Consider the following 21520-nt stretch of genomic DNA (forward strand, 5'->3'; position numbering starts at 1 on the left):
CTACCTTACTTTTCCACACTGATTCCCCTACTTTTCTTCTACACCAGTCCTGTGCTCCAGCCAAATGAATTTCTTGGTGCTCCCCTCTGAACAGTCCATCTATTTCTCACTCTGGGTTCTTGGTTGTACTGTTCCTTCTGCCTGGGACAGTCTCCTAACCCAGTCCATTTCTACTTGCTAAAGTTCCATCTACACTTCAAAGATTCATTTCCAAATTCCTTTCCAGAATCCTAATATCTTTTTCTTTTGAGACAGAGTCTCACTCTGTTGCCCAGGTTGGAGTGCAGTGGCGCAATCTCAGCTCACTGCAACCTCTGCCTCCTGGGTTCAAGTGATTCTCATGCTTCAGCCACCCAAGTAGCTGGGACTACAGGCGTGCCACCATGCCTGTACTTTTAGTAGAGATGGGGTTTCACTATGTTGGCCAGGCTGGTCCCCATACTCCTGACCTCAGGTGATCCACCAGCCTCAGCCTCCCAAGGAGCTGAGATTACAGGCGTGAGCCACCATGCCCAGCCCTAATATATTTTTTTTCTTTCGAACCCCATAAATATCTTTTAAAAAATTCCTTTCTTAAAAATACTTAAGCTACTTAAAGATACCATTTCCCTGCTTCCAGGAGAAATACACATGCACTATAAAAATAAGAAAATATAGATGTCACAGAAGAAAAGTCCTGTTTTAAAATCTATGCATTATACATATTTATGTATATTTATAACCATCTGCTATATCACCTTATAATGTACTTTTAATTATAAAGATTTCCCACATCATTAAATATTTTTCTTTGCCATGATTTTTAATGGCCACAAACTCTAGTTTACTTAACAATTACGTAACTATAACATAATCATATAATTTGGAGCATTTTTTCTTGCTTATAGGTAGGGTGCAATATTTTGAGGTAATATAAATGGACTAATATCTGGGATATGGTGACAAATCTTCCAAAGAGCACAATATTTTTTGGAAACAAGAAATTAGGGCCTGAGATAATTAGGAGAAATGTAAGTTCCCAGTGAAACTCTGGAGATACTGGCAGGTATGCTGAGTTTCTTAAGTGGTACACGGGTTTGTAGTCAATTGTACTTAAATTTTAAAGGACAGTGAGACCAGCTGCCCTAAGGATGATTGTAGAGGGTAATCCAGGCAGCTCATCCATGGAAGCATGCATGCCTCCCTACCTCAAAATATTTCAGTCTTTAAGCACTCTTTAAATCGTGTAGTAAGAGGTGGACTTCTCTGACTTTTTGCTCTCCCCTTTCCCCCTTCCCCCTTCTCATCTACTTTTCCTTTTCCGGTATCTTGCACCATCAATTATCCTACATCTTATCTGCCATTCTCCCCTCTCAGCTCCTTTATTTAAGGTCTCCCCACTCAAGTTAGGAAAAAAAAAAAAAAAAAAAAATCACCGGCCAGGCGTGGCAGCTCATGCCTGTAATTCCCGCACTTTGGGAGGCAAAGGTGGGTGGATCACCTTAGGTCATGAGTTTGAGACCAGCCTGGCCAACATGGCGAATCCCCATGTCTACTAAAAATACAAAAATTAGGGCCGGACGCAATGGCTCACGCATGTAATCCTAGCACTTTGGGAGGCTGAGGTGGGCGGATGACCTGAGTTCAGGAGTTTGAGACCAGCCTGACCAACATGTCGAAACCCCATTTCTACTAAAAATACAAAATTAGTCAGGCATGGTGGCACATGCCTGTAATCCCAGCTACTCGGGAGGCTGAGGCAGGAGAATCGGTTGAACCCAGGAGGCAGAGGTTGCAGTGAGCTGAGATTGTGCCATTGCACTCCAGCCTAGGCAACAAGAGCGAAACTCTGTCTAAAGTGGCGTGTGCCTGTAATTCCAGCTACTTTGGAAGCTGAGGCTGGAGAATCACCAGAACCCTGGAGGTAGAGGTTGCAGTGAGCCGAGACCGCGCCATTGCACTACAGCCTGGGCTGCAAGAGCAAAACTCCGTCTTAAGAGAGAGAGAGAAAAAAATCAACTTCTCCCTTTACTCTTTTGTAGAGAGGGAGGGTCTCACTATGTTGCCCAGGCTGAACTCAAACTTCTCGGCTTAAGGGATGGTTTTGCCTCAGATTCCACAGTAGGACCCAACTTTCTCCTTTATTCTTGGTACTTCTTGAGCTCCAGGCCTACTTTTCTCTCTCCCCCACTGCCAAATACTTGAAATCATCACCCTTTATCGACTTCATTGCTTCATCGCTAACATACTGCTTAGCCAAACTTTCAACTGAATTCCGCGCCTGGTGCACAGCAGGCCCCGGTTGCGTGTTAGTTCCAGCCCTCTTGCAAATTTGCATCTCCTTCCTGGAGAAGGAATTTCGACACGGTTAGCAGTGTGTGCTCACTGCCAGGCACCAGGGCCTCATCTCCGTGTTCCCACACCCTGACCTTGCTGCCGCCCTAATCCTGCGGACCCAGTTTCCAGGTACGCCGGGTTCTTGGAAGGTCCTGCCGGTCACCCTCCTGGCCTTCTGCCAGACTCTGAGTTCTCACCCTGCACAGTCAACGCTTCCCCAGTAACCCTGAGAGATCTCCCACTCTACCTCTTTGAGGCACCCGTTGCCAGTCCTCCATCTCTTTTGTAGAGATGTTTGCCGCGCGTCCCTCGGTTACCCCAGTGGCAACATGTCAGAGTGCCCCGCACCTCCAAGCCTGCGCGAATGTCCTTGTATGACCAAACCCTTAGGGCGCACCTGAGCGCCAGGCCCACGCCACCCCTGCTTCCTTTCACTTAACAGCCTCGACTAGGCCCCACTATGCGCCAGGTCTCAGTGAAGAGGACGCAGTCCCGGGTCCTGGGCGTTCTTCGCTGGCGAGATAGCTGCGTAGGCAAATCCTGTTCCTCTAGTGGGCGGCCTCGGCCCTTGCCCCGAGGCGCATCAGAGGACAAGAGGCTCAAGTCGCAGGGAGCGGCTGCCTGCCGGACCGCACAGGGTGCCTAGCAGGGGTGGAGGGAACTGGAGCCGGGCGGGGGACGCCCGGGGTCGGGGATCCAACCCTGAGCGGCGCCGTCCCCGCCCCGCCCCGCCCCGTACGGTCCCGTCCCGCCCCGCCCCGCTCTACCCGCCGCCGCCGTCGTCGTCGCTGTCGCCGGGCCTGCGCCGCGCAGCCCGCCTCGGGCGGGAGGCGGGAGGCCGGGCCCAGGCCGGGGCAGCCCCTCAACCGCACCGTCCTGGGCCGGTGCCCAGGTCCGAGTCGCCTTCCGCCTGCCCCCGCTCCTCCCCGCGGCAGCCCCAGCCAGGTCCCGCCGCCAAGCCGGCTCCCGCCCCCGCTCCGCCCCCGGAGCCGCAGCCCCGCCCGCCACCGCCGTCGCCATGTTGTGGCTCCCGCAGCCGGCGCTGGGGACGCGCGCGGCCGAGACCCGGGCCTACAGTCGCCGCCGTAGCCGCCAGGTAAGCGCCCCCAGCGGGCCGGGCCGAGCGGGGCCAAGCAGGGCCAAGCGGGGCCAAGCGGGGCCTGCGGGCCGGGGCAGCCCCAGCCTGGGCCTGGGAGGATCGGAGCCGGGACCGAGCCCGAGCTGGAGCCGCGGCCCTGCCCTGCAGCCTGACGGACCCTGCCCGCCGCCAGAGGCGGCAGCCACTTCCCCCGACCGCCGCCTGGCGGGCCCAGGCCGCCACCCCACCCCGCCCCCGGCCGTCGGGCGCCGGCCCCTTCCGCCGCTGCGACCGCCGCTCCTCTGCAGGCCGGGCACGCTGCTGTCCTCCGCGCAGGGCGGGACGTGCGGCCGCCTTCGGCGACAGCCCGCAGCCCCCCGCCCGGGCACGGATAACGGTGCCACTTTCTCCCCCTGGGACGGCCTGTCAGCCCGACCGTCCCCGCCGCCCGGAGAGCTGTCGCCGTCACGGGGCAGACACTTCGGGGAACGACCCTCTTCGGCGCCCCTCAGTCCTCCCCTCCCTTGAGCCCAAGTTCTGACCCTGGGGAAGGTTTCTCGCGGAGCAGACAGGTATTCCTAGAGCTCCAGAGTTGGGGTCCTCAGGGGTGACCAGGCATGTTGATCAGGGTGAAAATTATCTCTCTGCAAGGGCTCTTCCTGCCAACGAGGGGGTTGACGGGAGGCTCAGTGTGACCTGAGGGAGGACAGGAGAGCGTCTGCTGGACAGATGGCCTCTTGGCCTTGGATCAGCGTTTGTGAGGGGGAGGGGTCCGTATGACCTTAGGTATGCCTGCTCCTGAGAACTGCAGCATTATTGAAGCTGTTTAGGGATTTTAAACCATTTTTTGAGTAAGCCAAAGGTGGCATTAAAGGTCCTGGATTGGAATAAGTCCACAGGCCCACCCGGGGAAGCATTGTTGGCATCCAGGACTAGTCTAGAATAGGACTGGCAGTAGAAGAATGGGACTTGGGGGGTAAGATGGTGTTTGGCTTATGGTTTGCCCACTTGAGTTCAAGCCTGTGTTCATGGAGGGCCTCTGTAGGGTGCTTCTGTCCCGGGTGCAGTGTAGTGCACGGTATGGCAGAGTGCAGAGGATGTGGACAGACAGATTCCTGGCCTGGTGGATGCTTCGTGGTATTTCAGTAGTCTGTTTCCTCAACCTCACTGTTAACATTACACAGTGAAAGAGGCAGAAGTGTGGTGTTGGTGCGTCCATTTTGATCATTTTCCAATTTTTCAACTAGTTGTGGCTTTGATTTATTAAATAAATTTTTACTGAGCACTTACTATGTGCCAGGCACTGAGCTAGGTGTTGGCTGTACAGTGGTAAGCTAGAAAGATACCATGTTTTAGTTCTTAGCCATTGGGAAAGTCTAATAATAAATAGTCGTGGCCGGGCATGGTGGATCGCGCCTGTAATCGCAGCACTTTGGGAGGCTAAGGTGGGTGGAGTACCTGAGGTCAGGAGTTTGAGACCAGCCTGACCAACATGGTGAAACCCCATCTCTACTAAAACAATACAAAATTAGCCGGGTGTGGTGGCACATGCCTGTAATCCCAGCTACTTGGGAGGCTGAGGCACGAGAATTGCTTGAACCTGGGAGATGGGAGTTTGCAGTGACCTGAGATCGTGCCATTGCACTCTAGCTTGGGCTACAGAGTGAGACTCCATCTCAAAATAAATAAATAAATAGTCGTGGAAATTTATTCAACAACAAATATTTGTCAACAAATATGTCTTAGGCATTGTTCTAGATACAGTGAACAAAGAAAGCAAAAATGATTGCCCTTGTGGTGCTTTCATGGAAGTGAGGGAGAAGACAATAAATAAAGTATATAACAAAAATATGGTCTGTTAAAAAGTGTGAAATGCTAAGGGGAAAAAGGAAGCAGGGAAGGAGAATCTGAGGTATCAGGGGTGGTAGCTGAATTTATATTATTAGGGTGGCCTGGGAAGGCTTCCTAAGAAGGTGTCTTTCGAGTAAAACTTTGAAGGAAGTGGTAAACTAATAATTTACTACGGTGAGTATAAGGAGAGAATTATGAAGAGAGGGTTAAGAGACTGATTTGATTTGGGGGCTCAGGAAAGGCTTCCCTGAGGAAGTGACGTTTAGGCCAAGATCTGAAGGAGGGTTAAGAGTTAACCATGTGTGGAGCTGACTGTAGCAAGGAGGAAGTGAAAGAGGCCTGTGGGACTGGAGGGGGAAAGGGAGAGGGGAGATTAGTCTGGAGACTAGGGCCAAGTTAGAGCAGTGGGGCCTTGGGGGCAGAATGCCTGCCTCTTTAGTTTCGTTTGTATCTCCAGTGTAATTAGGAACCTTTGAAGGGTTTAAGGGAATGACATGACATTTACATTTTAAAAGGTCTCTAGCCCCTGTGCAGGGAATGGACTTTTGAGATAAGCAGGTAAGGCAAGGCTTTCTGGGTTGAGTGGCTTAACTACCTGATCTGTTTGGAAAAGCCTCAAGCAGTCTGGGGGAGATCCTTTGCCTCTGTGAGTCTGCTTCATCTAGCTTTTAGGAAGGGAAGGCAAAAATGAATTAGCATTTATGGAGTACCTGCCAGGTGGGAGAACCAATTTTAAAGACTTCTGCATACATTATTATATTTAACTTAGTCCTCTCTACACCCTAAGAGAAAGAGGTTATCATACCCATTTTACAAAGAAATAAACGCAATGGGGATGGATGACTTATTCAAAGCCATATTTATAACAGCCTGGATTCAAAGCACGTCTGCCTGAATTCAGAGCCCACTGGCTCTGGAGCCAGACCACTGAAGTTTGCATTTTGCTCCTGTCACTTGCAAACCAAATGATCTTGAGTTATTTAACCTCTCTTGTGCCTCAGTTTCCTCATCTTGAGTGCAGATGAAAGTCCCTATCTCATAGAGTTGTTGTACAGATTAAGTCATGTAAACAGTTTAGCACTGGGTTCAAGTGTTGGTTGCTTTTATTATTTTAAACATTTTTATTAGTTTTTTTTTTTTTTTTTAACTAGAGACAAGCTGGATGTGTTGGCTCACGTCTGTAATCCCAGCACTTTGGGACACTGAGGTGGATGGATCACCTGAGGTTAGGAGTTCAAGACCAGCCTGGCCAACATGGTGAAACCCCGTCTGTACTAAAAATATAAAACTTAGCTGAGCGTGGCGGCGCACGCCTATAGTCCCAGCTACTCAGGAGGTGGAGGCAGGAAAATTGCTTTAACCTGGGAGGCGAAGGTTGCAGTGAGCTGAGATTAAGCCACTGCACTCCAGCCTGGGTGACAGAGTGAGACTCCGTCTCAAAAAACAACAATAACAACAACAAAACTAGAGACAATGTCTCACTATGCTGCCTAGTCTGGCTTTGAACTCCTGGCCTCAAGTGTTCCTCCCGCTTCCACCTCCCAAAGTGCTGGTCTTGCAGACATGAGCCACCAGACAGGCCTTTGGTTTTATTATTTAAATGTTTGAAATATTCACGTTGTGTCTCAGCCATATTGTGGTCATTTTAAATGAGATTAAATATATAGATAATTTATTTCTTGAATTTTGTGGGACTTTTTTTCCTCTTATCATCTCTTAATAACTTAATGCCATGTTCCATGTGATCAGTCATTCAACATCAAGCTCCCATTTCATGCTTGTGGAATACATAGTGAGTTTCTTCCAGGAGCTCAGAGTATCCAGTGGAGCTCAGATATTTTAAAGGATGAGTTACAGTGTACTTAAGTTCTCTAGCACAGTTGTGGTTAAAGAGCTATTTGAAACAGTAAGAATGAAATCCCTGGGTAAATAGGAAAGACTTCAGGGAGGAGGTGACTTTCGAACTGGGCTTTGGAGGAAGAATAGGAGTTTCACAGGCAAATAAGATTGAGCAAAGAACATTCTAGGTAGATAGAGTCATAGGTATGAAAGCATGGAGCCATGGTAGCCCCCATTGTTTGAGGATGAGGCTGGAAAGCTAATTTGGGGCTGTGAAAGGCAGGTCAAGGAGTTTGGATTTTATTCTGTAAGCCATGGGGAGCTACCAGAGAGTCTTAGATACATCACATACATCCCATGATAGGCGTTGCAGTTAGAGAGTGGAGATAGATGTTATCATGGGGTGGCTTTGTTTGGGGGGCATCACTGTGTTTCAGGATCTGGTTCTCTGCTTCGTAGACCAGAAATTTAGCTTTGTAGGGTACTCAGAGCTGATCGGATCCAGAGAGACTGACTCACTAACCAAACTTGGAAGAGACTCATGAATAAACTTAGGATATTAACTGACCATGAGAAGTGAAACTGCAGAATGACAGATGTTTCTGTCCTCTGGCCATTGCTCCCCTCTCTCTGGCCAGGGCTGGGACATACTAACAAACACTTGCTCCTCAATTCCTGTTTGTTTTTCTCAGGCTCCATGAAAACAAACCCTTTCTGTTAACGTAATCTTTCCTCAAGCTCTATTCAGTGTAGTCAACAATGATTATTAATTGATAGAATGAATGATTCTGTATTGTTTATGTGGGATCCTGTATTTGTGAAACTTAAGGAATGGGAGAAATAACAGAAATAAAATATCAGAAAGGAGTGTTCCATAGAATTAGGTTAATGGAGAAGGTATGCAGATTCTAAGTAGTGTGGATAAATTGTGGCTAGCAGTGGTTGTGGGCAGATGCATTGAAAGTTGTTCTGGGAACAGAGGTCTGTGAACTCTTGGAGGGGATAGAGGGCTTTTGGCTGCATGTGAAGGAGACACTGGTTTAGGATCTTTATCTTCCCTACACATTGGAGACAGAAAAGAAAATAATTCCCACCCTCCACTCAGCCAGATCATGGTGAGCTTTAATTTAATTTATTTTGTTATTTTATTTTTGAGATGGAGTCTCACTCTGTTGCCCAGGCTGGAGTTCAGTGATGCCATGTTGGCTCCCTGCAACCTCCACCTCCCAGGTTCAAGCGATTCTCCTGCCTCAGCCTCCTGAGTAGCTGGGACTACAGGCATGCGCCACCACACCTGGCCAATTTTTGTATTTGTAGTAGAGTGGAGTTTCACCATGTTAGCTAGCGTGGTCTTGAACTCCTGACCTCAAGTGATTTGCCTGCCTTGGCCTCCTAAAGTGCTGGGATACAGGCGTGAGCCCCTATGCCTGGCCTTATTCCTATCTTTACATGTAAATTTGTTTAAACTTTTCTTTTCTTAAAAAAATAGGAACATCCTGAATAGGAGAGAGTTCTGAATGTTGATGTCCCTGAGGTAGAGCAATTGCATGTACCCAAAATCTGTGTGTTTTCATTTGTGGACATCTGGTCCAGGGTCCTCCCTTTGCTTGCTCCAAGGGTGTAGGATGTGATATCCATTAGCTAATTGCTTTTGGGAAATGTTTTCAGAGGATCAGAGTGCTACTTCAGCCAACCATTTGCTTCTGTTTAACAGCAGGGAAAGTGTGTGTGTGTGTTTGTTGAAATGACACATTTGATCCTTTTTGTGGCTCAAATAAAAGTTAATGAATACCTTTCGAGTTTGGTGCCATGACAGTTATTCCTCAAAGCTGTCAGCACTTATGGACTGTCCTCTGGTCACTGCGTGACTTTGGTTAAGTTCCTTACCTTTTCCATTTCAGATTCTGAAAGTGTTACATCAAGAGGTAATAATGGGCAGCTGGGCAAGATAGCTCATGCTTGTAATCCCAGCAGCACTTTGGGAGGCCGAGGTGGGTGGATCACTTGAGGTCAGGAGTTCGAGACCAGCCTGGCCAATATGGTGAAATCCTATCTCTACTAAAAATACAAAAATTGGCCGATTGTGGTGGCACACGTCTAAAGTCCCAGCTACTTGGGAGGCCGAGGCAGGAGAATCGCTTGAGCTTGGGAGGCTGAGGTTACAGTGAGCGAAGACTATGCCACTGCGCTCCAGCCTGGGTAACAGAGCTAGATTCCATTTCAAAAAAAAAAGGTGATGATGATGAGGCCTGGCATGGTGGTTTACACCTGTAATCCCAGCACTTTGGGAGGCTGAGGTGGGAGAATTGCTTGAGCCCAGGTCTCGAGACCAGCCTGGGCAACATTGAAAGACCCCATCTCTTTAAAAAAAAAAAAAAAAAAAAAAAAGGAGGTATTGGTGTCTCCCTTTCTCTCATCAACACAGTCTGGGGGATGAAAAGGGTGATAATGTCTATGTGTGTGATAGATTGTAGAACGACTGCCACTGTGTTGAGTGAAGAAAAGGAGTATGTCTGCTGAACAGATTAACTTCTGGTCTCCAATCAGTATGTGTGGTGGGGTAGGGGGACTGCATGACTTTAACTTTTTATTTTTGAGAGGTCTAGGATTATTACAAAAACTGAGTTTTTGTTTTGTTTTGTTTTTAAGGCAGAGTGTCACTCTGTTGCCCAGGCTGGAGTGCAGTGGTGCGATCTCAGCTCACTGCACCCTCTGCCTCCCAGGTTCAAGTGATCTCAGCCTCCCAAGTAGCTGGGACTACAGGCACCCATCACCACACCCAGCCAAAATTTTTTTTTTTTTTTTTTTTGGTATTTTTAGTAGAGATGGGATTTCACCATGTTGGCCAAGCTGGTCTCAAACTGCTAACCTCAAGTGATCCTCCTGCCTCGGCCTCCCAAAGTGCTGGGATTACAGGAGTGAGTCACTGCACCTGGCTGAGATTTTAAAACTTTAAAAAAGTGTTTTTAAATTTTTTTTTTTTTTTTTTTTTTTTTTTTTAAGAGATGAGGTCTCTATATTGCCTAGGCTAGCCTCAAACTCCTGGGCTCAAGCAATCCTCCTGCCTTAGCCTCTTGAGTAGCTGAGACTACAGACAGTCACCACTGTGCCCAGCCTGAAACTTTTTTGAGTAGTCCAGAGGTGGCATTAAGGGTCCTCCTCCATAAAAATAAATCCACAGACTCATCCAGAGAACACAAGACCTATATCCCAGGTCTAACTCAGAATAGACTTGCTTCTCTGTAAGGACAGAGTTTACAGTAAGATCTTACCTGAGTGGAGGGGTGGGGTGGTTTTTACTTTGTTCTTTATATTTTCTTCCTATCATTTGAATTTTATACAGACATGTATATATCATCTTTACAAAAACAAACAAGCATCCTGTAAGCCTAGTTTCATTTTGGAGACGAACATTGAATGCCCTAAAGCAAAAACTCAAAAGCTGCCTAGAACTATGTCCCTATAGAGATGTATGATGTTGGAATTGGCCTCCTCTGTCACTCTCAGGATAAGATGCTTTTGTTAGGTATGCATTCAAACAGGTGGATTAGGCTAGCACCTCTGATTGGGATAGTCCCTGAATTCAGAGAGGCAGGGCTGCACCCATCTGGGAGGAGCTGATGAATAGAGTATGATTTGGCTTCTAGCTTCATTAGTTGGTTGCTTTCTTTAGGGGTGTTTCTAAAGAAATCACTCCTTTTCTGGTGTGGCTCTGGGCTACCTCCTATGGACCACTGGGCTCAGTCTTTCACACACCAGCGTGGGGATTCTAGAGGCCTTGATGTTACAACCTGGGGATCAAGGAACTGTGAAGAGAGAGAGTTCCCATGTGTAACCCTCAATGCATTCCTGGGATTTCCCACCTTTTAGGAGTTTAGCTCATACTAGGGGCAAGGTGGAGGGCTGCTCCTTGCAGCCAGTCTTTGGATGCAGGAACATTTTACCCACATTGCCCTTGGCAAGCTAGAGCCAATGTGAGCCAGCAGAGTGTACTCTGGCTCCACTTTTATCCCCCTGGTTTGCTGTAGTTTACAACATTCTACTTTTTTTGTCAGTTCAGTTCCTGAAATTGCGGGTATTCCTTTACAAGCCAAAGGACAGGGTGAGACTACAGAGAGAAGTTTTGAAGATAGGTGTCCATTGTAACTGTAAGCCATCTCAGGGACATTGTAGGGCCTGATGACGCATTTGAGGCAGAACTTTGGCATTTTCAGAAAAGGGGACCCAGGGATGGGCACTGAGCAGTTCAGATTTTTCTGGACTTGCCCAGCCAAAGCTCTGGTCTGTGTGGCTGGGCTGCTATCTGCCTTTGTGCTGTTATTCTCCCCAGACTTGAACTTAACTGGCTGAGGTTATAAAAACTACTTCACCATTTAATACTTTATTAAGGCTGTAAATCTTTAGGCCCTTAAAAATATTAGATTTTTTTAAAGAGATAGGAGTCTTGCTACATTGCCCTGGCTGGATTGGAAATCCTAGGCTCAAATGATCCTCCCTTAAACATTTTTTTTTTTTTTTTTTTGTTGGGCACAGTGGCTCACTCCTGTAATCCCAGCACTTTGGGAGGCTGAGGTGGGTGGATCACTTGAGGTCGGGAGTTTGAGACCAACCTGGCCAACATGGTGAAACCCCATCTGTACTAAAAATACAAAAAAGTAGCTGACCATCGTGGTGTGCATCTATAGTCCCAACTAATCGGGAGGCTGAGGTGGGAGAATCACTTGAACCTGGGAGATGGAGGTTGCAGTGAGTTAAGATCATGCCGGTGTCCTCTGGCACGGGTGACAGAGTGAGACTGTCTCAATTAAAAAAGAAAATTATTTTTGTAGCGATGATGGGGTCTTGCTATATTGACCAAGCCAGTCTCAAACTCCTGGCTTCAAATAATCCTTCCACCTTAGCTTCCCAGAGTGCTGGGATTACAGGCATGAGCCACAGCATGTGGCCCTCACCTTCCCCAGTAGCTGGGACTACAGGTGTGCCACTGTCCCTGGTCATGGTCATTATTCTTTTTTTTTTTTTTTCTTCTTCAAGAGATAGGGTCCAGCACTGTCACCCAGGCTGGAGTTGGAGTACAGTGGTGCATTCATAGCTCATTATAATCTTGACCTCCTGGACTCAAATAATCCTTGCACTTCAGCCTCCAGAGTAGGGACTACAGGCATGGGCCACAATGCCTGGTTGATTAGTTTTATTTGTTTATTTCTTTTGTAGGGACAGGGTCTTGCTGTGTTGACCAGGCTGTTCTCAAACTCCTGACTTGAAGCGATCCTTCCACCTCGGCCTCCCAAAATGTGGGCTTACAGGTGTGAGTCACTGTGCCTGGCTGCCATTCGTCCTTTTTTTTTTTTTTTTTTTTTGAAATGGCATCTCACTCTGTCACCCAGGCTGGAGTGCAGTGGCACGATCTCAGCTCACTGTACCCTTCGCCTCCTGGGTTCAAGCAGTTCTCCTGCCTCAGCCTCCCGAGTAGCTGGGACTACAGGCACACGCTGCCATGTCTGGCTATTTTTTTTTTTTTGTATTTTAGTAGAGATGGGGTTTCACCATGTTGCCCAGGCTGGTCTCAAACTCCTGAGCTTAGGCAATCCGCCCACCTCGGCCACCCAAAGTGCTAGGATGACAGGCGTGAGCCACCGTGCCCAGCCATTAATCCTTTAAAAAAAATTTTTTTTTTGAGACCGTCTCACTCTGTTGTCTAGACTGTAGTGTCTTGGCGTGATCATGGCTCACTGCAGCTTTGACCAACCAGGCTTAGGTGATCCTCCCACCTCAGCCACCCAAGTAGCTGGGACCGCAGGCATGTGCCACCATACCAGCTAATTTTTTGTATTTTTTTTTTGTAGAGATGGGGTTTTGCTATGTTGCCCAGGCTGGTCTTGAACTCCTGAGCTAGGCGATCTGCCCCTCTTGGCATCCCAAAATGCTGGGCTTACAGGTGAGAGCCATGGCGCCTGGCCTGTTATTCTTAATTAGCATGTTTACTTGTATTTAAAGTCTTGGGGAGGCCAGGTAAGGTGGTTCACACCTGTAATCCCAGCACTTTTGGGGGCTGAGGTGGGTGGATTGCTTGAGTCCAGGAGCTTCAGACTAGCCTAGGCTACATAGCAAAACCCCATCTCTACTGAAAATACAGAAGAAAAAAAAAGCTGGGCATGGTGGCACAGACCTGTATTCAGTCCCAGCTACTTGGGAGGCTGGGGTGGGAGAATCACCCAAGGCTGGGAAGTCTAGGATGCAGTGAGCCATGATTATGCCTCTGCACTCCAGTCTAGGTGACAAAGTGGGACTTTGTCTCTAACTAACTAAATAAATAAAATTTTGTGGAGCCTTTTTGCAACAGCATTCTACTCTTTTTTTTTGCCAATTCAGTTACAGTAGATACCTACCTTAAAGCCTCTTCTTATAGTTTCCCTATGCCCTTTGCCTTGCTAAAGGAACACCCTCAAGATTTTAAATATAAGTAAACATTCTAATTAAGATCGGTATTCCACAATTGCTTATAAAAGCAACTGTGGACCCAATCCAGAGCTGGTGCTCTGTAGAGCATAAAAGAATCATGTGAGATGAACTTTGCCCTCCAGGATTTCCCCCACTGAAAGCAATTAGAGAATAATTTGCTTTCAGACCAGAAGTGTCTTAAGGGGGCTTTTCTTTCTGAGGGTGGTGGTTACTGGCATACAGGTCAATCTCTGAGATGGCTGGGAGAGGTAACATTCTCTAGTACCCAAAATGTATTGAATGGCTCTTTGGGAGGAGAGAGGTGGTGGCAATGAAGTATTCTCATCTTTCATTACTCTACTTGTCTCCCCTTGACGCTGCTTCCTACCTAAGTGCTATACCCTTTAGGAGAAGCTGGCCTCCTATCCACAAAATATGAACCCCAGTGCCTGTCATTCCATCATTATAGCTTCATTCCTCTGAGTTTAAGGCTTTTGCATTTCCATCTTAGAGTCCTTTTTTAAATTATTTACACCCCCTGGGAGAGGTCATACTCTTAGTACATCATCACCAAACAGTAGCTTTAATTACCAGGAACTAATTAAGTCAACTGAGAGAAAGACTGGGACCCAGGCAGGCACTTGGGGGCAAGAGTGTCTGAAGGGACACAATTCTGCATGGGAGGAGAGAAGTGAGGGCAACAAAAGAAACATTCATGCATATCAGTTCCTGCAGTGAATGTTGTTGTACCACCTCATTGCTGACTCTGGGCCCACCTTGGTGGTCCTGCTGGCTGGGGCATAGGGTACGGTGTGGGCTAGCTCTGCCTGTTACAGGGGTTTTGAGGCAGAGTTGGAATTTGAGCCAAGTCTTTAAGGATTGGGGAGATTTTTTTTTTTTCCCACTCATTTAAAAAATATGTGCTCAGTTTAGAAAAGTTGGGAACATTCAAGAAGAAATTCTTCTAATTCTTCCTAATGATAGTTGAGATGGATAGGCAGAGGGGAGTGATCCTTTTAAAATGTCAGTCTGATAGAATTTGAGGATAAGTGGTAAAAAAAAAAACCAAAACAAAACAAAAAAACCCCACCTACAACAAATAAAATATTGGTCTGAGCATATCATTCTTCTACTCCAAATCCTCCTGTAGCCTTTCATCTTAGAGTCAAAGTCAAAGACCTAGCAATGGCCTGCCATCATCTGCTTCCCAGCTACATCTACTCTTTCTGCTTCAGGGCATGTGCCACCACGCCTGGCTAATTTTTTGTATTTTTAGTAGAGATGGGGTTTGGCCATGTTGGCCAGGCCAGTCTTGAACTCCTGACCTCAGGGATCCACCCACCTTGGCCTCCCAAAGTGCTGGAATTATAGGCATGAACCAACACGCCCGGCCCAGGAAGTTTTTGAGCAGAGTAAGTGACCTGATAAAAATGGTGTTTGGGAAGGATTAGTCTTAAAGAAACTTGCAGGATGACCAAGTAGGGAAAGATCAGAGAGGGCATGGAAAGAGCAAGGACAGGGAGTCGGCAGACATGGAATGGAACAGATGACATCAGTGAGACTTGCTGTGTGGCTGCCTTGACAAAGGCTTCCAGTGCTCCCAATGTGGTAGAGTTTAAAGTGTTGTCAGTGGTTTCAAATCAGTTAGCAGGTGAGCTGTAAGTAGGAGAAAGGAAAAGGAAGGGTCCTCCTCAGGTCGCTGAAGGTGTTCATCAGGTTGGGGGGTTTGGGGATAAGCAGGCAGTAGTATCCCAGATGGCACCTTCATCTCGCGGGCTGTAATCCCAGGAGAGGAGCCTGTCTATTCTTTCTGGTCTGCTGAAAACTCTTCCTGTCTGAGTGCAGCTGTCAGTGCTCTCAGGCTTTCTTCTGAATCTGCACATATGCTAAGATGGTATCTGAAAGCCATTTGTTCCATCACCTTTCAACTTCATTTTCTATTTCTGTATGTTTATTTCTCAGAACAAATTGTCTTTGATGAACAAACCTGTTGGATTGGATTAATTTACTAGAAATACTTATTTCTGAAAGTATTTCTGAATGGGTTCTGTTTCGTTAGGCTTCTGTCCTGTTTTTGATAAGGGTTGTGCCAAGATGAGATCGGTGAAGAAGTGTTTTTGGTATAATCAACCAAACAGCTGCTTCTTTATGATCTTTTGGTATGAGTCATATTTTGAGATTTGTGTTCCTGATGTCTTCATTTAGAATATACATCTTATGGTTTGCTATGTACCAGGCACTATTCTAGACACTGGGAATATAACAAGGAACAAAATAAACACAAATCTTACTCATATGGGGCTCATTCTGGTTTGTATGCATTTATAGATAATAAGTAAGATAAAATATAAGAGATGGTGAAAAGTATTATGGAGAAAAATAAAGCAGGGATGATGGATGAGGGATTTAGTGGGGAGGCAGGTTTTCTATTTTAAATTGAGAAGTCAGAGAAATCTCATTGATTAAATGGCCTTTGAGTAGAGGTCTGAAGGAAGTGAGAGAGGAAGCCATGCAGATATCTGAGGAAAGAGCAATCAGATTGGAGAAAAGAGCAAGTGCAAAAGCCCCTTGGGCTGGAGAGGGTTTAAGGAATCCAGGGGGGAAGGTATGGATTTTGGGGATCCTTTGGTGGCTCCACCTCTAGAATTTCTGGTTTAATTGGTCTGAGCTGGAGTTAGGCATTAGGATCACTCCAGGGCTGAGAAGCACTGGTCTGAGGGTTAAATAAGCCGTATCCCCTATGTTTGGTGGAGAGATTTGAATGGGTAACTGTGAGTAGGTGACTTCAGCTGTTCTGATGGGAAGGGCACACAAGGGCCCTGTGACCTTGCCAGGAATAACAGGAATCTTCCACAGTAATAAAAATTCTTCAGTTTATGTCCCCTTTCTTATTTGATTACCTCTCCTCTGTGGGCCTCAGTTTCCTTGCTTGTAAAGTAAGTGGTTTAAATTTAATGGTTTCCTAGAGTCTCTTTCGCGCCGATAGTCCTGAATCTTTCTAGTGTTGGAAGAAGCTCTAATCTAGAACAATGCTCTAGAACAATATTGTCTAATCTTGGTCTTACAACACTCTAAGGTGTGTCATTATGGCAAGGGCTATGGTGAATGTCTCAATACCAAATTGAAGGAAAATTTGTGCCCTATCCCGTAGCAGCTTGGGAAGATGAGTGTGTTGGGAAACTTGAAATGTGAAAACTGACCTGCCTGTTCGGAGTTCAAAGTACAAGGGCAGCTTGGTCCTTGGAGGCAGGCAGGAGCCTGAGTGCCAGTCTTAGTTCACTCACTGGTGAGTTCCTTGTGCTGTGTGAAGAATGTGTAAACTGTAAAATTCCTATACATCCAAGCATCAGTGTGTGATTAGGGTGACCTGGGAGAAGCAGTCAGCCTGGAAGTGAAGACTGACACTCAGGTTTGTTAGCCATTCTGCAGCCAAACTGCATGATTGCACATATGAGAGAGACTGTCTGGATAACCCAACAGAAACTGGTGGCCAGAGGAACCAAGGTTAATCTGGAGTAAATAACCAGGTATACTCATTGGAGCACCTCCCAATTTATTTACTATTGGACAACAGACCTAAGACACCCCTTGGCCCTGATCTCTAACTTTTGTCCTCATTTGGACAGCACAGTGTCTGCTTGTTAGTTTATGTTTTGAAATGTGAAAGTCCAAATAAAAAAAGGAAAAACTTCCAGGATAGTTTTCTGTAGTTTCTTTCTGTAGAATTGAGATAATTGGTTTCTTTCCCTTTCCTTCTACATTTTTACATTAATATTGTCTGTATTACTATTTAGAATCCAAACTAAATGTTGGTCTGTCAAAGTTGGACAAAAATGAAGTCAAGTGAGGGAATGCAGGATTAGAGTGAGAACAGGCAGAATGAGAAATTCAGGGAATGAGTCCTTTTATTACGTAATTTGTGGTATATGTAGTTGATGGGCTATTAACCAGTATTTCTCAACACTAGTCAATTAAATCTGAATCTTAGCGGGGTAGTGGCCAAGTATTAGTAGCTTCCAAAGTTCCCAAGGTGATCCTCATGTTCAGCTACAGTTGAGGACCACCTAGTTTTAAAAAAAGGGTTCTGCCGACTTTGTTCATTTTGTCCCTCATTCTCATCACCTGCTCTGTGCTGACCTCTTCCTACACTGCTATCTGCCCCCGCCATGATTTCTGCAGCTCACCTGCCCCACTGGCCCCTGCTTGGCCCTCTGCTTCTTCAGCTTCAGCGGGCATCCCGAGCACTGGGGGAATAGTTGTGTGGAGGGGTACACTAAACCTGGCTTTACTTCCCTTGTCTTTCTGTCCTTTCTCCATGCTTCTGGCCAGCAATTTCTGGGGCACTCTGAAAACTTATGAGGGAAAGAAAGCTTGCTGGCCACTGAGGTTGGTGGGATAATACTTAACAAACATGTATTTGCTATGTGAAAGGCAGTGTTGTAAGAGCTTTGTAACTATTAACTCATTTTATCCCTGTAATAGCCCATTTTACATATGGGGAAACAGACAGAGATTAAGAATCTTGCCCCAGGTCTCACGGCTAGTAAGTAGTAGAACTAGGATTTGAACCCAGATAGAGTCTGTGCCCTGAACCACCATCCTATAATAGAGGGAGGGGAGCAGACGTGGAGCTGGGAAGAGTTTTGTCTTTGATTACATTTGTGGCCTGCTTGAATTTATGTTTGGGGATTTTTCTCAGGGTCTTACACTTGAATTATTATTATTAATTTTTAAACTATCTTTCCTTACTCTAACATTTACCTTCAGACCCACTTAAAAAACATTTTGTTTTTCTTCTTTCCTTAGGTGGTGTTTGGACTCTAGACCATGTGCCTAGGTAGAAGTTTTTCCTTTCTCTGCAGCTCTGCTCCCCTAGCAACGCTCGCCACACCCTTGTTTTGAGATCCTCTCTAAGGTATGATGTCTAGGCTGACCTGAGCTGGCCTTAAAAAGCCAAGAGTTTGGACATGAGATTTTTTTGTTCCCTGGATTTTGTTTTTTTTTTGATGATAAAATACATATAACAAAAGTTACCATTTTTAAGTGTGCAGCTCAGTGGCATTAAATACTTTCACGGTTGTGCAAGCATCACCACTGTCCATCTCTAGAACCTGACATCATCTCGTACTAAAACTCTGTACCTATTAAACAATAACTCCCCCTCTCTCTCCCGCTAACCCCTGGCAACCACAGTTCTCCTTCTTATCTCTATGAATTTGCCTACTCTAGGGACCCCATATAAGTGGAATCATTCGATATTTGTCTGTTGTAGCATGTGTCAGAATTTCCTTTTTAAAGCCGAATGATATTCCATTGTATGTATATACCACATTTTGTTTATCCTTTCATCTGTTGACAGATACTTGGGTTACTTCCACCTTTGAGTGTTACGAATAATGCTGCCATGAACATGGGTGTACAAATATCTTGTGTCCCCCCGCTCTTAATTCTTTTGAGTATATACACCCAGAAGTGGGATTGCTGGATCATATGGTAATTCTGTTTAATTTTTTAAGGAACTGCCAACTGCTTTCTATAGCAGCTGCACCATTTTGCATTCCCACCAGTGATGCACAAGGAATCTGATTTCTCCACATCCTCGTTGGCACTTGTTATTATTGGTTTTGTTTTTTGTTTTGTTTTGTTTTGGTTTGGTTTTTTTGAGACAGAGTCTAGCTCTTTTGCCAGACTGGAGTGCAGTGATGTGATCTTGGCTCACTGCAACCTCCACCTCCTGGGTTCAAGTGATTCTCCTGCCTCAGCCTCCTGAGTAGCTGGGACTACAGGTGCGTGCCACCACACCTAGCTAAATTTTATATTTTTAGTGGAGACGGAGTTTCATCATGTTGGCCAGGATGGTCTCTGTCTCTTGACATGTGATCCGCCCACCTCAGCCTCCCAAAGTTTTGGGATTACAGGTGTGAGCCACCGCGCCTGGCCTTGTTTTATTTTTAAATAATAGCCATCCTGATGGTTGTGTGATCTTGGTGGTTACCTTAGTTGGACCCATAAAATCTACTAGCCAAGGGGTGGGTCCCTATTGTGCTGAAATGTACAAATATAGAAAAACAATTTGATAAACCTCTGTGTACTCACTCAGATTCAGTAGTTATCAATTCATGGTCTTTTGTTTTGTTTTGTTTTTAGTATTTTGTTTTTTTGAGACAGGGTCTCACTCTATCACCCAAGCTGGAGTGCAGTGGCGCGATCAAGGCTCACTGCAGCCTTTACCTCCTGGGCTAAAGCAATCCTCCCACCTCAGCCTCCCGAGTAGCTGTGACTACAGGCACATACCACCATGCCTGGCTACATGGTCAATCTTGTTTCATTTATGTATCTCCTCCTTGCTCTCTTCCTCTTGCCCTGTGTTATTTTGAGGCCAATTCCAAATGTCACACCATTTTATCTGTAAACATTTCACTCTGTGAAGGCTCTTAATATTCCATTTGTCTGATCGTAGAAAGGCACATAGGGACATGTTATTCTGTATCATTCCCTTGGATCACCAGGGACATACAGTAGGCACATATAGAACACCTGGATATTGGATCTGTTGCCATGCTGGATTGTTGGTGAAGGGCTGCTTTGGCTGGGGCCCTACTTTTCTGCTGAAGGCTGGCTTCCCTCAGGTCTGAGCAGTTATGGTGAAAGAGCACACCCAGATAGCTGTAGAGAGGGGAAGGAGAGAAGAGGGAGGAAGAGAGGCATGAGGGAAGGAGCAGGATCTGGAGAGTCAGGGGGCGGAGAGAGAGACAGAGACAGAGAGAGAGAGGACAGGGGAAGAGAAGAGAGGGAGAGAAAGTGTACCTTGAAGGAAGAAATAGGGGGAGAGAGGATGAGAAAGAGAAGAGAGAGAGAGAGAGAGTGTGTGTGTGTGTGTGTAAGAAAAGGGGAATAAGAACAGAACACTTGGAAGAGAAACTTTAGCACCTCTTTGACTCACCAGCTCCTAAACTTCTGTGTTGATCTAAGGCAACCGTAGAGATGCCTCTAAGAGTAGTAGCATGCTCTTTGTGTCCCTCTAGACCTGTCAGTTTAGGAAGCTTTGGAACTGTAGGTTGTCTATGGTAGATGAGACTGGTGGCACCCTCAAAACCACCAAAGAAAGAGTGAACCTGTGGAATGGCCACTTTCTGTTTTCTTTTTGTTTTTCAAGATGGAGTCTCATTCCATAGCCCAAGCTAGAGTGCAGTGGCGTGATCTCAGCTAACTGCAGCCTTCGCCTCTGGGGCTCAAGTGATTGTCCTGCCTCAGCCTCCCAAGTAGCTGGTACTAGAGGTGTGCACCACCATACCTGGTTAATTTTTTTGTATCTTTCTTAGAGATCTTTTGTATTTTTAGTTTCACCATGTTGACCTGGGTGGTCTCAAACTCCTGAGCTCAGGTGATCCACCCGCCTCGGCCTCCCAAAGTGCTGAGATTACAGGTATGAGCCACCGTGCCCGGCCAACACTGTTTTCTAGGGTCCTTTGCATCGGGAGTTGAGGCTTGGTTCACAGCAGGTCTGAGGCTGCTGGCTTCTTGCTTAAATTTAGGGTCCCCTACTACCAAGAGACGATGCATTTACAAAGTTCACTGGGAGGAACACACCAGGATGGTGTGTGAACAAGAGGAGTCCTGTGCCCCTTTTTCTCAAATCTCTGGGTCCTGTTTCCTTCTAACAAAGTGTGGTGCCAGGTTATTGCTGAGATCTGTTTGCAAATAAGGAAAGGTAAAGGGGGTACAGGTTACAAAGTATCAGTTTGTATCTAAATTGTCACCTCTGTGTAAACTGCAGTTGCTGCCTATGCCTAGTTTCTACTTGTCCCAGTCAGTTTTATTGTCTTGTATAATCCCAGCTCCCTCCAGTTCTGTCTTTTTCTATCTTTTACAAAAGATAGCACCTTTATTGAGATATAATTCACATGCCATACAATTTACCCATTTAAAGTGTACAATTCAATGGTATTTCAGTTTGTTCACAGAGTTGTATTTTCTTTTTTTAGATTTCTTTTC

General features: G+C 46.2%; 1 protein-coding gene across 3 annotated transcripts in view; it reads left to right on the forward strand.

The window, feature by feature from the left end:
- Window positions 1-3106: 3106 nt before the first annotated feature.
- Window positions 3107-21520, forward strand: part of ZNF592 (zinc finger protein 592) — a 57206-nt gene continuing 38792 nt past the window's right edge. For 2 of the 3 annotated variants that reach the window (XM_007990265.3, XM_007990264.3), the window contains exons 1-2: window positions 3107-3412; window positions 18332-18440. The gene's annotated coding sequence lies outside the window, so the exon portion shown is untranslated. The remainder of the gene's footprint in view (window positions 3413-18331; window positions 18441-21520) is intronic. The other variant, XM_037987767.2, reaches the window with a different exon arrangement.

This window comes from Chlorocebus sabaeus, chromosome 29 (genome assembly GCF_047675955.1).
Source record: "Chlorocebus sabaeus isolate Y175 chromosome 29, mChlSab1.0.hap1, whole genome shotgun sequence".
In the NCBI taxonomy this organism is placed as follows: Eukaryota; Metazoa; Chordata; class Mammalia; order Primates; family Cercopithecidae; genus Chlorocebus; species Chlorocebus sabaeus.